Genomic DNA, 11,768 nt, shown 5'->3' with positions numbered 1-11,768 from the left:
AGTTACTTGTCTTCAAGCGGGTGTGTCAGGCCTACAGCCTGTGCTCTGCAGACCTGTGCCAGTGCACATTGCCAGTTTGCCACTCATATCTGGTCTCACAGGAGCTTGCACGCATAGTACCACTAATCCCCCAAAAAATGACAGGCAGAGGCAGGCCACCCCGCAGGCGCCGTCGTGGTCGTGGTGCTGTGATTCCCTTTTGCCCTAGAATAATGCCCAGTTTTCAGAGGCCACGTACCCTGAACTTGAAAAGTTCTGAGGACATAGTTGACTGGCTAACACAGGACACCCAATCTTCTACAGCCTCCGCTCGGAACCTTGACGCACCATCCTCCTCCAGCTTAGCTTCAGGCACCTCTCAAGATACCACTCACCCGCCTGCCGCCACCACCAAAACTAGCACCACATACGCTTTACTTGGTATGTCAGAGGAGTTATTCACACATCCGTTTGAAGAAATGAGTGATGCGCAACCATTATTGCCAGAGGATGTAGATAACAGGGATATGTCTCAGGCAGGCAGCATTAAACACATGGAGGTACGGTGTGATGATGATGATGTTGTACCCGCTGCTGCTTCCTTTTCTGAGTTGTCAGATACAAGTGAAGCGGTTGATGATGACGATGCGTCCATGGATGTCACGTGGGAGCCCGCTCGGCAAGAAGAAGAACAGGGCGAAAGTTCAGATGGGCAGACAGAGAGGAGGAGGAGACGAGTTGGAAGCAGGGGGAGGTCGGCACCCGGGGTCAGCCAGACAGCAAGCCAATCAACGCATGCTGTTGCCACCACCAGAATGCTGTCATTGCAGAGCTCAGCAGTGTGGCATTTTTTTTGTGTGTCTGCCTCTGACAACAGCGATGCCATTTGCAACCTGTGCCAAAAGAAACTGAGTCGTGGGAAGTCCAACACCCACCTAGGTACAACTGCTTTGCGTAGGCACATGATCTCACATCACAAACGCCTATGGGATCAACACATGAGTACAAGCAGCACGCCTACTCTAAGCCGCCATCCTCCTCCTGGTCCAGAATCTTCAGCCACGTCAACCACTGCTGTCCTCCTTACCCCCTCTCAACCATCCGCCACTCCGTCTCCCGCCTTGAGCAGTTCCTGCTCATCTGCCCATAGTCATGTGTCTGTCAAGGACATGTTTGAGCGTAAGAAGCCAATGTCACAAAGTCACCCCCTTGCTCAGCGTCTGACAGCTGGCTTGTCCGAACTATTAGCCCGCCAGCTTTTACCATACAAGCTGGTGGAGTCTGAGGCGTTCAAAAAATTTGTAGCTATTGGGACACCGCAGTGGAAGGTACCTGGACGAAATTTCTTTTCACAAAAGGCAATCCCCAACCTGTACTCGATTGTGCAAAAGGAAGTAATGGCATGTCTGGCACACAGTGTTGGGGCAAGGGTCCATCTGACCACTGATACCTGGTCTGCAAAGCATGGTCAGGGCAGGTATATCACCTACACTGCGCATTGGGTAAACCTGCTGACGGCTGCCAAGCATGGAATGCGTGGCTCTGCAGAGCAGTTGGTGACACCGCCACGACTTGCAGGCAGGCCTGCTGCCACCTCCTCTACTCCTCCTACTCCATCCTCTTCCATAACCTCCTCGGCTGAGTCCTCTTCTGCTGCTGCGTCTTGCTCCACATCAACGGCACCCCCCAAGTCCCCCGGGTACTATTCCACATCCCGGATACGGTAGTGTCACGCCGTCTTGGGTTTGACTTGCTTGAAAGCAGAGAGTCACACCGGACAAGCACTCCTGTCCGCCCTGAACGCACAGGTGGAAAAGTGGCTGACTCCGCAGCAACTGGATATCGGCAAAGTGGTTTGTGACAACGGAACAAATTTGTTAGCGGCATTGAAGTTGGGCAAGTTGACACATGTACCGTGCATGGCACATGTGTGTAATGTGTTCGTACAACGCTTTGTGCATAAGTACAAAGGCTTACAGGACGTCCTGAAACAGGGCAGGAAGGTGTGTGGCCATTTCAGGCGTTCCTACACGCCCATGGCTCACTTTGCCGATATCCAGCGGCGAAACAACATGCCAGTGAGGCGCTTGATTTGCGACAGCCCTACACGTTGGAATTCAACACTCCTAATGTTCGACCGCCTGCTCCAACAAGAAAAAGCTGTTAATGAATATTTGTATGACCGGGGTGCTAGGACAGCCTCTGGGGAGCTGGGAATTTTTTTGCCACGTTACTGGACGCTCATGCGCAATGCCTGTAGGCTCATGCATCCTTTTGAGGAGGTGACAAACCTAGTCAGTCGCACCGAAGGCAACATCAGCGACATCATACCCTTTGTTTTCTTCCTGGAGCATGCCCTGCGAAGAGTGCTGGATCAGGCCGTAGATGAGCGTGAAGAGGAAAAGGAAGAGTTGTGGTCACCATCCAGGGCCGGACTGGCCCACCGGGATACCGGGAAATTTCCCGGTGGGCCGTCGGCACCTGGGGCCGGGCAGACACCTGGGTCTGCTGGCGGCCGCTGGGGGAGCTGCGCTGGCTCTGCTCTCCTGCCCCAGCGTGCAGCTGAATGAGACCGGGGCCGGAATATGACGTCATATTCCGGCCCCGGTCTCATTCAGCAGCGCGCGAGGGCGTGAGAGCAGAGCCAGCGCAGCTCCCCCAGCGGCCGCCAGTACAAGTCCCCCAGCGGCCGCCAGCAGACCTCCCCCAGCGGCCGCCAGCAGACCTCCCCCAGCGGCCGCCAGCAGACCTCCCCCAGCGGCCGCCAGCAGACCTCTCCCAGCGGCCGCCAGCACAGGTGCCCCTGCCCCAGCAGCCTCCTGCACTGCACGACCCCTGGCAGGTAGGAGTAATGTGGGTCATGTTGTGTGTCTGTATGGTGTGTGTGTGTGTGTATGTCTGTGTCATGGTGTGTGTGTCTGTCTGTGTCATGGTGTGTATCTGTATGGTGTGTGTGTGTGTGTCTGTCTGTGTCATGGTGTGTGTGTCTGTCTGTGTTATGGTGTCTGTCTGTATGGTGTGTGTGTGTGTGTCTGTCTGTCTGTGTCATGGTGTGTCTGTCCGTCATGGTGTGTGTGTCTGTGTCATGGGGTGTGTTTCTGGCTGTGTCATGGTGTGTGTCTGTATGGTGTGTGTGTCTGTCTGTGTCATGGTGTGTATCTGTATGGTGTGTGTCTGTCTGTCTGTGTCATGGTGTGTGTGTCTGTCTGTGTTAGGGTGTCTGTCTGTATGGTGTGTGTGTGTGTGTGTCTGTCTATCTGTGTCATGGTGTGTCTGTCCGTCATGGGGTGTGTGTCTGTGTCATGGGGTGTGTGTCTGTCTGTGTCATGGTGTGTGTGTCACAGTATATGTGTGTGTGTGTGCCTGTGTCATGGGGTGTGTGTCTGTCTGTGTCATGGTGTGTGTGTCAGGGTATATGTGTGTGTGTCTGTCTGTGTCATGGTGTGTGTGTCACAGTATATGTGTGTGTGTGCCTGTGTCATGGGGTGTGTGTCTGTCTGTGTCATGGTGTGTGTGTCATGGTATATGTGTGTGTGTCTGTCTGTGTCATGGTGTGTGTGTCATGGTGTCTGTCTGTATGGTGTGTGTGTGTGTGTGTGTGTGTCTGTCTGTATGGTGTGTGTGTGTGTGTGTGTGTGTGTCTGTCTGTGTCATGGTGTGTCTGTCCGTCATGGTGTGTGTGTCTGTGTCATGGGGTGTGTTTCTGGCTGTGTCATGGTGTGTGTCTGTATGGTGTGTGTGTCTGTCTGTCTGTGTCATGGTGTGTGTGTCTGTCTGTGTCATTGTGTGTCTCTGTATGGTGTGTGTGTGTCTGTCTGTGTCATGGTGTGTGTGTCTGTCTGTATGGTGTGTGTGTGTGTGTGTGTGTGTGTCTGTCTATCTGTGTCATGGTGTGTCTGTCCGTCATGGTGTGTGTGTCTGTGTCATGGAGTGTGTGTCTGCCTGTGTCATGGTGTGTGTGTCACAGTATATGTGTGTGTGTGTGCCTGTGTCATGGGGTGTGTCTGTCTGTGTCATGGTGTGTGTGTCATGGTATATGTGTGTGTGTCTGTCTGTGTCATGGTGTCTGTCTGTATGGTGTGTGTGTGTGTCTGTCTGTATGGTGTGTGTGTCTGTCTGTCAATGCTTTGCCATTGGATTGGCTGCAAAACGTTACACCAATCAGGGTATATGTGTGTGTGTCTGTCTGTGTCATGGTGTGTGTGTCACAGTATATGTGTGTGTGTGCCTGTGTCATGGGGTGTGTGTCTGTCTGTGTCATGGTGTGTGTGTCATGGTATATGTGTGTGTGTCTGTCTGTGTCATGGTGTGTGTGTCATGGTGTCTGTCTGTATGGTGTGTGTGTGTGTGTGTGTCTGTCTGTATGGTGTGTGTGTGTGTGTGTGTGTGTCTGTCTGTGTCATGGTGTGTCTGTCCGTCATGGTGTGTGTGTCTGTGTCATGGGGTGTGTTTCTGGCTGTGTCATGGTGTGTGTCTGTATGGTGTGTGTGTCTGTCTGTCTGTGTCATGGTGTGTGTGTCTGTCTGTGTCATTGTGTGTCTCTGTATGGTGTGTGTGTGTCTGTCTGTGTCATGGTGTGTGTGTCTGTCTGTATGGTGTGTGTGTGTGTGTGTGTGTGTGTGTGTGTCTGTCTATCTGTGTCATGGTGTGTCTGTCCGTCATGGTGTGTGTGTCTGTGTCATGGAGTGTGTGTCTGCCTGTGTCATGGTGTGTGTGTCACAGTATATGTGTGTGTGTGTGCCTGTGTCATGGGGTGTGTCTGTCTGTGTCATGGTGTGTGTGTCATGGTATATGTGTGTGTCTGTCTGTGTCATGGTGTCTGTCTGTATGGTGTGTGTGTGTGTCTGTCTGTATGGTGTGTGTGTCTGTCTGTCAATGCTTTGCCATTGGATTGGCTGCAAAACGTTACACCAATCAGCCTCTCCTCATTGAGATGCATTGAATCAATGTATCTCTATGGGGAACGTTCAGCACCTACAGAGTGTGGAGGCCCTGAATGTAGGTGCACTGACACAGGAAGCACCTCTAGTGACCGTCTGAGTGACTGTCACTAGCGGTGTCACTTTGAAGCAATGTAAACACTGCCTTTTCTCTGAAAAATCAGTGTTTACGTTGAAAAGCCTGTAGGGACATGCATATATATATTACTCAATCATCTGTCATGGCAAGACATAGTCTTACATGTTACACGCGACAATATATGGCGCAGTGACTTATGGGGCTGACATAAATTTTTTATCCAGGGCTGCTTTGTATCCCCAGTCCGGCCCTGTCACCATCACCACCAGAAACAGCCTTATCAGCATCGCTTGCTGGACCTGCGGCAACGCTGGAAGAGGATTGTGAGGAAGAGGAGTCAGAGGAGGAATGTGGCTTTGAGGAGGAGGAGCAAGACCAACCACAACAGGCATCCCAGGGTGCTCGTTGTCACCTATCTGGTACCCATGGTGTTGTACGTGGCTGGGGGGAAGAAGAACATACCTTCATTGACATCAGTGAGGAGGAGGAACGGGAAATGAGTAGCTCGGCATCCAACCTTGTGCAAATGGGGTCTTTCATGCTGTCGTGCCTGTTGAGGGACCCTCGTATAAAAAGGCTGAAGGAGAACGACCTGTACTGGGTGTTCACGCTACTAGACCCCCGGTATAAGCAGAAAGTGGCGGAAATGTTACCGAATTACAACAAGTCGGAAAGGATGCAGCATTTGCAAAATAAATTAAAAAGTATGCTTTACACAGCGTATAAGGGTGATGTCACAGCACAACGGGAATCTAACAGGGGAAGAGGTGAAAGTCATCCTTCTCCTCCCACGACCACGCCATATCTGCCAAGTGACCCTATGTAGGGGGAACAGTCTCTATTCTGCTCTGTGTCAGTGTTTATCATGGTCTCTGAGGACAGGTGTCAATCCATATCTGCCAAGTGACCCTATGTAGGGGGAACAGTCCCTATTCTGCTCTGTGTCAGTGTGTATCATGGGCTCTGAGGACAGGTGTCAATCCATACCTGCCAAGTGACCCTATGTAGGGGTAACAGTCCCTATTCTGCTCTGTGTCAGTGTGTATCATGGGCTCTGAGGACAGGTGTCAATCCATATCTGCCAAGTGACCCTATGTAGGGGTAACAGTCTCTATTCTGCTCTGTGTCAGTGTGTATCAGGGATCCTTAGGACAGGTGTCAATCCATATCTGCCAAGTGACCCTATGTAGGGGGAACAGTCCCTATTCTGCTCTGTGTGAGGAGGAGGAACGGGAAATGAGTAGCTCGGCATCCAACCTTGTGCAAATGGGGTCTTTCATGCTGTCGTGCCTGTTGAGGGACCCTTGTATAAAAAGGCTGAAGGAGAATGACCTGTTCTGGGTGTCCACGCTACTAGACCCCCGGTATAAGCAGAAATGTTACCGAATTACAACAAGTCGGAAAGGATGCAGCATTTGCAAAACAAATTAAAAAGTATGCTTTACACAGCGTATAAGGGTGATGTCACAGCACAACGGGAATCTAACAGGGGAAAAGGTGAAAGTCATCCTCCTCCTCCTCCCACGACCACGCCATATGTGCCAAGTGGTCATATGTGCTATGTAGAGGGAACAGTCTCTATTCTGCTCTGTGTCAGTGTTTATCATGGTCTCTGAGGACAGGTGTCAATCCATATCTCCCAAGTGACCCTATGTAGGGGGAACAGTCCCTATTCTGCTCTGTGTCCGTGTGCATCAGGGGCTCTGAGGACAGGTGTCAATCCATATGTCAAGGTGTCAATATGTCATATGTCAGGTGTCAATCCATATCCTTTGTGATTTAGGAATGTTAGGTGATTTCTGCCCTCTATGGATTAAAACCAGACTCTGCATCAACTGTGAAATTTTCCATGGGAGTTTTGCCATGGATCCCCCTCCAGCATGCCACAGTCCAGGTGTTAGTCCCCTTGAAACAACTTTTCCATCACTTTTGTGGCCAGAAAGAGTCCCTGTTGGTTTTAAAATTTGCCTGCCCATTGAAGTCAATGGCGGTTCGCCCGGTTCGCGAACATTTGAGGAAGTTCGCGTTCGCCGTTCGCGAACGGAAAATTTCGGGTTCGCGACATCACTAATGCCAGCAGAAATCCTCCCCTCTGCCTGTGATACAATAATCTCAACACAATAGACTAACTTAATTATCACAGGCAGAAAATATACAGTTTTTACACATACATTGTAACTTTGAAACCACACATCCAATCTTCATAAAAACCACATATTATTAATCAGCATCCTATATTTAAATATTTAAATATAAACATACTCAAAAATCATACAAATCCATCCAGTAGATAAAAAGTTAGACGGAAGTCCATTGTGACCGACCGCAAGCACATTTTCATGCCCAAAACAGTTCCATAGATTTGGGCTGTGCGGTCGGTCTACACTGAAAAAATGACTAAATCCCATTCGAACAAGCGTTTGAATCTTCGAACGGGACTTAGTCTCCAGCCGCAGTGTCGAAGTGGAGAAGAAGGTACGGGTCAACGGTGTTCGTCTAAATGTGTAGCAGATTTCAGTTCCACATACCGCTGACCTCGTTCGAATGAACAAAGATGGCCTCCGCCATGTGTTCGTTTGCACGACCTGCGGCTACCCAGCAGTCGGCAATTTACCTACAGCAGGCTTCCACTTCTGGGTGGTCCGCGTGTGTGGTACCTGGTTCAGTCAGCCCCATTTACTGAACCAAGTGTAAAGAAGCCATGAATAAAGTACTTTAACCAAGTCTGGGGACACTACGGTCCCAGGCTTAAAGGGGCAGTGTCCCAAACAAGTCAGGGGACACCGTCTTAAAGGGGCATTGTCCCAATTTTCCCCATGTCCCAAAAATGTGCTTAAAGGGCCAGAACTAGTCAAATGAAAGTCCATAAGCCCCAATAATGTTCTTAACCCCTTAAGGACTGAGCAAAATGTACACGTTGTGAACAAAACAAAACGTAAACAAAACCTGGCATTTGGGCTACATGTCTGTCCAACTGTAATTCACCTCTTTCATATTAAATGCACCCACCCTTATTATATCATTTTATTAAGGGGAAACAGGGCTTTCATTTAATATCAAATATTTAGCTATGAAACATAATTTAATATGAAAAAAATGGGAGAAAATAAGAAATGTTGTTATTCTTTTAGTTCTACATGACATTTTAACTGTCAATGTCATAATACTGTTTGCTTTTACTGCAATAAAATACACATATTTGTATTCAGCAAAGTCTCACGTGTAAAACAGTACCCCCTATGTACAGGTTTTATGGTGTTTTGGGAAGTTACAGGGTCAAATATAGCACATTACTTTTCAAATTGAAATTCGCCAGATTGGTTACGTTGCCTTTGAGACTGTATAGTAGCCCAGAAATGAAATTTACACCCATAAAGGCATACCATTTGCAATAGTAGACAACCCAAGGTATTGCAAATGAGTTACGTCCAGTCTTTTTTAGTAGCCATTTGGTCACAAACACTGGCCAAAGTTAGCGTTAATATTTATTTGTGTGTGAAAAATGCAAAAAAAGCAAAATTTGGCCAGTGTTTGTGACTAAGTGGCTACTAAAAAAGACTGGACATACCCCATTTGCAATACCTTGGGTTGTCTACTATTGCAAATGGTATGCCATCATAGGGGTAATTTTATCACATGACAGGAGGCTTCCTATTTTGCATAACTCTCTTTACTAAACTCCATAGCAGTAAAGAAAGTGAAACATTTAAACCAATCAAAATGCAAATAGGGAGTATATCATCCCAGCAAATAGGCTCCTCCCCCTCTTTCTTTACTGCTCCATCGCAGACAGGTCAGAGTTTTTGGCTCTTCCCTTATTACCTCATAATATATGTTATTTCTGTACATGTATAATTGTTTCTTTTGATTTTTTACTTTATTTTTTCTTACTACCTTTCTACTACTTATTCTACTTGGTGTCCCTGTATTTTAAACTTAATTTCCCTTACTGGGACTCTTTAGTTTTATTCTCATAGTCCCAGTGGTTTTACTCAGTTTTTTCCCGCTTTTTCCTGCTCGTTTTCCGCCCTCGGGCGGTTCCCCGAGTTTAGGCAGGTCCCCCTGTCTTTGCCCCTGCTTTGCCGCCCTTGCCGGCTCCCTCGCACTTTTTCCCGCGGCTCAGCGCCAGCCGCGGCTACACTCGCGGCGGCCATCTTTAATCCCGCATCTCGCGAGATTGCGGACGCCATCTTAGAAGTGCCGCGAGTGCCGCCAGTACCGCAAGGGACACACACGGACGGACTCCTAACCGCAAAATACTCCACAGAGTATGTGGCCTGCTGGGGCTACATATATTATTATATTACCACCATTGACACTATATACCCTGCTGGGTGACTTTGCCACAGCTCTCCTTGGTCTCAGACCCTGCTGAAGGTTTAACCTTCCAATACATACCACTATATACCCTGCTGGGGTATCATATATATTTACAACCCTGCTGGGGTTATTTGGTTTTTCTCCTCAAACCAATTTCATATCTTGTATAAACCCTGCTGGGGTAATTTGTACTCTGTACAACACAACACGTTATTGCACCCTGCTGGGGTCTGCATAACAATATAAAACAGCTTAAGTCTGTCTAATACAGCTTACTGACCTCTATAATACGCCCTGTGCCAACACATATTCAGGCATTATGGAGACCTCTCAGACTACAGAGCTCCAAACCATGGTAAATGAGGCCGTATCCGCCTCCATGGAGAAAGTTCTCTCCAAAATGATGGCCTCTGGTAATGATAAGAGGAAACCATCAAAAACCCACACAGCCCGCCATGACTCAGATTCTGACGAACCAGAATCACGCAAGAGCCCAGAAACCTTCACGGGCAAACGCCATTGGAAAGGCGAAAAGGGTCACCAAAACCCTAACAAAGACAAAAACCCCGCTAAACGCACTAAGCCCGCTATAGCCACCACCCCGAACCCGCAAAACGAGTACTCTTCGAAAGAAGAAGAATCTCACGCTAAATCCATGGCCATCTTAGACGAATGGCAAGCGGACGAGTCAGACTCCAACGAAGACGTTTGGGGCTCAGATTCAGGATCCCAATCCTTCTTTCCACAACACACGTTCACGGGAGAACCCCAAGAACCAGACAACGCGGAAACCCCGCAGGAAGACGAAGACACCATCTTCGACCGCTGGGGCAAAAACTTTTTGATCCACGAAAAATAAGACACCCACGCTCAAGCGACTGGACACCACCCGACCACTTAGCGAGGTTCATGCACCTCTGGTTACGGAAGTCCATGGACAAGACAGTCCGCAACCGCTTGAGGTTGGAATGCCCACGACCTTTCCTACCTGACCACGTTGCGGACACTCTAGAATTCGACCAGGTGATGACCACCTTTATGTCGCGAGGTGGCCGCGACCCACGAAAAGGTGTGGAGAAAGGGTTCAGAGGGGTACAGGATAAACTTCTGGATTCTGTAGGACCATTATCCAGAATTATGTATTTGGCCGACGACGCCCTAGCCAAAGCCGATCAATTTGACGCTACTATGGTGCGAGAATGGGCGCATGATGTGCGGGAATGGGCACAGAGGTGCTTTTGTTTTGTGGGTAATGCCAATGTCGCCTTATCATCTGAGCGACGTAAAGCAGCACTTCTCCGCATTGACGGGAAATTGGTGGAGTTGGGCACCAAGGAACTAGGTCCTATGGCACAGGGCAGGCTCTTTGGAGAACCTTTCCTAAAAGAGCTAAGCAGACATGTAAACGTCTACACATCCTTAAACAAGGCTCAGACATCAATGCGAAGAGTCTTTAAACAAAACCCCTCCAGGGGTGTTTTTGGATGGGCTGGCCGCCAAAGGGGCCGTGCTGCCAGGCGCTTCTGGCCATCAGGCCCCCGCTCTACGAGACCCCAACCTTTTTATCCAGAGATGGGATACCGCCCATACTCCTACACTCGAGGCGCAGACAGAGGTCGAGGACCACGCACCCGAGGCAGAGCTCGTTTTTCCTCAGGTAAGCAACCATTTCACTCACTATTCACTTCCAATGCATACAGCAGGTCGCATATCTCTTTTCTTCCAGGAATGGACCTCCATCTCCATGGACGCATGGATCCTACAGACAGTACAAGGCTACGTCATAGACTTTGTAGACCAACCACGACAGACGGAACTACCACGTCCCATCCACTGCTCAAGGATAGACACCTCTCTCATCGACGACGAACTTCAAACCCTATACTCGAAAGGCACGATCGAACCCGCCTCCGACCCTCAAGGTTTCTTCAGCAACATCTTCTTGGTAAAGAAGAAAACGGGAGATCTATGACCCGTCATAAACCTACGACAACTCAACGAATACGTCACTTACAACCACTTCAAGATGGAAGGTATACATCTTCTACGAGACCTGTTACAAGACAAGGATTGGTTCACGAGACTAGACCTCAAGGACGCTTACCTATCAGTACCCGTCCACCAATCCTGCAGAAAATACCTTCGTTTCTACTGGCAAGGCCTTCCTTGGCAATTCACGTGCCTCCCCTTCGGCCTCAGTTCGGCCCCATGGTGTTTCACCAAACTGATGAAACCCGTGGTCACACATCTTCGAGCGCAAGGTATTTGTTGCATCATATACCTGGACGACCTCCTGCTGTTCTGCTCAGACAGACTCAGACTGATACGCCACACACGGTATACCACGGATCTCCTATCATCCCTGGGTTTCATAGTGAACTTTCAGAAATCGGCTATCTCCCCATCACAAACAGTACAATTTCTGGGATTCGAGATAGATTCCATCTCCA

Source organism: Pelobates fuscus, chromosome 6, assembly GCF_036172605.1.
Source record: "Pelobates fuscus isolate aPelFus1 chromosome 6, aPelFus1.pri, whole genome shotgun sequence".
NCBI classification, from domain to species: domain Eukaryota; kingdom Metazoa; phylum Chordata; class Amphibia; order Anura; family Pelobatidae; genus Pelobates; species Pelobates fuscus.
Note: the sequence above shows the minus strand (reverse complement) of the source record.